Here is a 4,857-nt window from a genome sequence, read left to right as displayed (position 1 = left end):
GCCAGCATCTGCTGTCACCTGATTTTTTTTATCTTAGCCATTCTGATTGATGTGAGGTGGAATCTCAGGGTTGTTTTGATTTGCATTTCCCTGATGAAACGCGGTCTGCCTCAGAAGCTATGTCTTTTCTGCCTGTCCCAGCAGCTGTTAGCTTCTGTAGTCCACACTCTCACCTGCCCATAGAGCAATCTTATCTTGAAAAAAAATGCCTGTAACTTAGGAGTACACACATATCTATATTTAGAAAACACAAGTACAAATGACTAAAACATGGAAATCTGGTATATTTGGAAAAAAAACAATGCATATTTACTACAATGAAAACTAAATTCCACTTACAGTGTAGTGGATGACTTTCTTCCTTCATCTTATAAATGGCTGCATCAGAATAGCAGGGCATGCATTCCAGGATAAACCTGGTTTGTTTAGAACACAAAGGAAATGGTAGTACTTTGATAGTAGCAAGAACTTTGTTATACCGATGCACCTGACAGAGATGTAAGATATGTGGTGATAAATTTATAAGAAAACAGAGAATGTGACATTATTGTATCACTATACAAGGTCATCTTTGGAAAACACACACACACACACATACACACACACACACACACAGAGCAAAACCACACAGTGGCCTATTTGCAAAATAGAACATACTTTTATTGCAGGGAAATCTAAGTACCATGTACTATGAAGTGAACTGCTTTATTTGTACAACTTGAAAGTTCCTTGCATTAGAACAGAATCATGTGTTTTGCTAGATAAAGGGATTTGGGTAAGAATACAGTGAAGCGTTTTTACTATGGCAAGAACCTTGTTGTATTGATCAAGAATCCCAAAGAAATAATGTAACTCCTTCCATGGGTATTTTGTTCCCTATTCTAAGGAGGAATGAAGTATCCACACATTGGCCTTCCTTCTTTTTGATTTTCTTTGTTTTGCAAATTGTATCTTGGGTATTCTAAGTTTCTGGGCTAATATCCACTTATCAGTGAGTGCATATCAAGGACTTCTTTTGTGATTGGGTTACCTCACTCAGGATGATATCCTCCAGATAGAGCCATTTGCCCAAGAATTTCATAAATTCATTGTTTTTAATAGCTGAGTAGTACTCCATTATGTAAATGTACCATATTTTCTGTATCCATTCCTCTGTTGAGGGGCATCTGGGTTCTTTCCAGCTTCATTGGGAAGAGAGACCCTTAGGTCTTGCAAATTTTATATGCCTCAATACAGGGGAACACCAGGACCAACAAGTGAGAGTGGGTCGGTCAGGTAGCAGGGTGGGGGGAGGGTATAGGGAACTTTTGGGATAGCATTTGAAATGTAAATTAAGAAAATATCTAATAAAAAAATAAAAACACCTCCATGGGGGACAGGTAATGTAACAAAAGTGGTAAGAAAGCAGAACAGAATACATGATTGTAACACTGTACCATTATACAAATTGAATAAGAAACTAGTAAGAAGGAAACCATAAGAATCTGTAACATAGACAGATGCACTCCTTTAATACCAGATTTTAGGAGGAAGAGGAAGGTGCATCTCTCAGTTTGTGGCCATACTGGTCTAAAGAATGAGTTCTAGGACAGCAGGGGTACACTGTCTTGAAAAAGTAAAATAGCCTGTTTCTTCAGCAGTACACAGTGGCGTCTTTAGAAAACATATGAAGATGTGTCTAAAACAGCACACAATGGTATACTAGAAAACAAACAAATAAACCCAAACCAATATATTCTACTCTAGTGAAGTTGATTGACTAAAGGTACAACTCATCTATTTTCAAGTCCATTGCTGATTTTTCATTTGGGTTTTGTGTCTCTTTTATTGTTGACTTTAATAATAATAATAATAATAATTAATGATAATAATTTAATCTTTTTATACAATTCAGTTTTTATCCCCCTTCTGGTCCACTTTATGATTGTTCCTCATACCTCCTTCGCCATGTCCAAAAGAATGTCCCTACCCCTTCACCCTCACCCTACCAGACCTCTCCACTCCTTGGGGCCTCAAATCTCTTGAGGGTTAGGTGAATCTTCTCTTGATGAGGTCAGACTGGGCAGTTCTCTGCAGTATATGTGTCTGGGATTTCATATCAGCTGGTGTATACTGCCTGGTTGGTGGCTCAGTGTTTGAGAGATCTTGAGGGTCCAGGTTAATGAGACTGCTGGTCTTTCCATGGGATTGACCTCCTTCTCAGCTTCTTCCAGCTTTTCCCTAACTCCACCACAGTGGTCCCTGGCTTCTGTCCATTGGTTGGGTGTAAGTTTCTGCATCTGACTCTTTCAGCTGCTTGTAGGGCCTCATGGAGGGCAGCAGCCATGCTAGGCTCCTGTCTGTAAGTACATCATAGCATCAGTAACAGTGTCAGGCCTTGGAGCCTCCTCTTGAGCTGGATCCCAATTTGGTCCTGTCAGTGGACCTCCTTTCCCTCAGCCTCTTCACCATTATTGTCTCTGCATTTCTTTTAGACAGGAACAATTCTGGGTCAGAGTTTTTGACTGTGGGATGGCAACCCCATCCCTCCAATTGATGCCCTATCTTTCTACTGGAGGTGGACTTTATAAATTCCCTTTTCCCACTGTAGGGCATTTCATCTAAGGTCTCTCTCTTTGAGTCCTGAGAGTCACTTCCCAGGTCTCTGGTATATTCTAGAGAGCCCCCCACCTCCTACCTCCCAAGGTTGCCTATTTTCATTCTTTCTCTTGTCCCTCAGGGCTTCAGTTCTGTTTCCCCTCCTAATACCTGATGATGTCCCCTCTTTACCCTCTCTGTCTCCTCTTCCACCCCTCTGACTTCATTTATTTTTTAAAGAAGATTTTTATTTTTACCTATTATTTTGAATACACTGGTAAGTAAACCAGTCTTTCAATTATATATATATGTTCTTATTCTCATAGCTGGTGCATGCAATCTCTGATCTACCAGAAGGAGTTCTGCAGCTTACATTAACTCTGTGAAAGATCTTGAGATTGGAAAGATTATCATGAATTATGGATGTGAGCCAACAGTCATAGCATAGGTCTTCATTAATGGAGGCAAGAGTTTCAGAGAGGGGGGAAATAAGAACATGGGAACACATCTGAATGGATATGGTTTGTTAATGCAGGAAGGACACACAGGTGTCATTTAGAAGCTTTCAAAGATTAATACAGTTTTATCAACATGTGTATTTTCTCACCGTAAAGACATCAATGACCAGAAATGCAGGGTTATAAATTCATATTGTTTGAAGCAATGAAGTTGCTACAATAGCAAGAGAAGAATATCCAATATATCTGAAGACAGAAAATGTATTTATAAGTGTAATAAGAATTTCAAGTCTCTGACAAGAGGTGGCAGCATTGTATCCATAAACTGTTCTCCAAAGCAAAGATGTCTGGGACCACTGAGTCAGTGCACATAGACACTGGCCCACCCACATCCTGCATACACCTCTTCTGTTCATTCTCAAAGAAATTAGCTGCGTTGGTGTCACAGTTTAATAAACATATATTTGTGCAGAAACAGTAATCAAGAGGAAGGAAAGTTGTTAAGGCTTGTACATTTTCTTGTAAAATCTACTTAATGCTCAGTAGAGGTCAGTAATGGAACACGGTAGAGAAAGATTAAGCTATAAGAACAATGAAGATGAGCTTAACTGTACACTGGAGTTATCATGCATGGTTTTCAGAAGTTACAGAGATATAACTTAGTTTAAATAATAACTATATTTTTAGAAATGTACATTTCTTTGTTTCATTGGGAATTTTCTGGGAAGCATAGCTTATATTCAATAAAATGGACTGCTTTTAAATGATGAAAGCAGAGGGTTTTGTCAAATGTGTGAGTCACGAGGTGGGGTTGGTAATGTTGGGTACTCTTACTTATCTTCCATCACCAGGTCCCAGCTAACGAAAGCTAATGAGCTTTGGCAGATTAGATTTGTCCTATTAAGATACAAACTTCATTTTACATTCAGTTCTATGTTTGACCATAATTATGACAAAATAACAGGGGGGATGCACTAAAAGTTTATGATGGAAATAATTTCCTTCTCACTCTTGCTTTAGGAATTAGTGTTTTATTAGCTTGTTCTTCTATTTTAAAGTGTTTGTTAAAATATCCATTCCCTTAGTTTTATCCTGTTTCCACAATAAAATAATATCTCAAAATTTCTACTAACTTTTTAGCCTTGATATGTTTTTCTTTTCATTTTGTTTCTTCATGACTTTAGAATCCTGATGGGCACTTGTGTTTCTCACCAGAAGTGTTGGCTGCTTCCAGAGCAGATGTTGATTAGAGGTGAGCAGAAGAGAACAGTTGGACTGACTCCCACACAGTGTTCTTCAGAATAACTTCTAAACCAGTCCTGACATTTCCCACGCGTGCTGCTTAAAATTTAAGAAACATAACATGGTACATGTTATGGCTGGACTCTGTGGGAGACATAACCCTCCAATGTAGTAAAGCTGGGAGGTGGGGCTGAACATCCTGTGATTAGCTCTGAGGCTTGGAGTCCTGTTGTGATGGTGAGGTGAAGCCTTGGCAGAAGTGGGTTAGTTGCCGCTAGAGTCTGCTGTGGTAAACTTGTATCTGGACGTGCCTTGCTCCCTCAGTCCTTCCTCATGCTCCTTTATCTTCATCCTCAGCTGACACAGCTCAAAGGCTTTCAGCCTAATCCCTCTTGGATCTCCCAGAGCTCTAACCTGTGAGCTGAAAGCATTTCCATTGTAAACTGAAAGTTCCAAAACAGGACCTTTAAACCTGTTTAAAAACGCATGAAACTCAAGAAGAACGAAGACCAAAGTGGGGACACTGTGCCCCTTCTTAGAATTGGGAACAAAACACCCATGGAAAGAGTTACAGAGACAA

Source organism: Mus caroli, chromosome 4 (assembly GCF_900094665.2).
Source record: "Mus caroli chromosome 4, CAROLI_EIJ_v1.1, whole genome shotgun sequence".
Lineage (NCBI taxonomy): Eukaryota > Metazoa > Chordata > Mammalia > Rodentia > Muridae > Mus > Mus caroli.
This window is presented reverse-complemented; position numbering follows the sequence as displayed.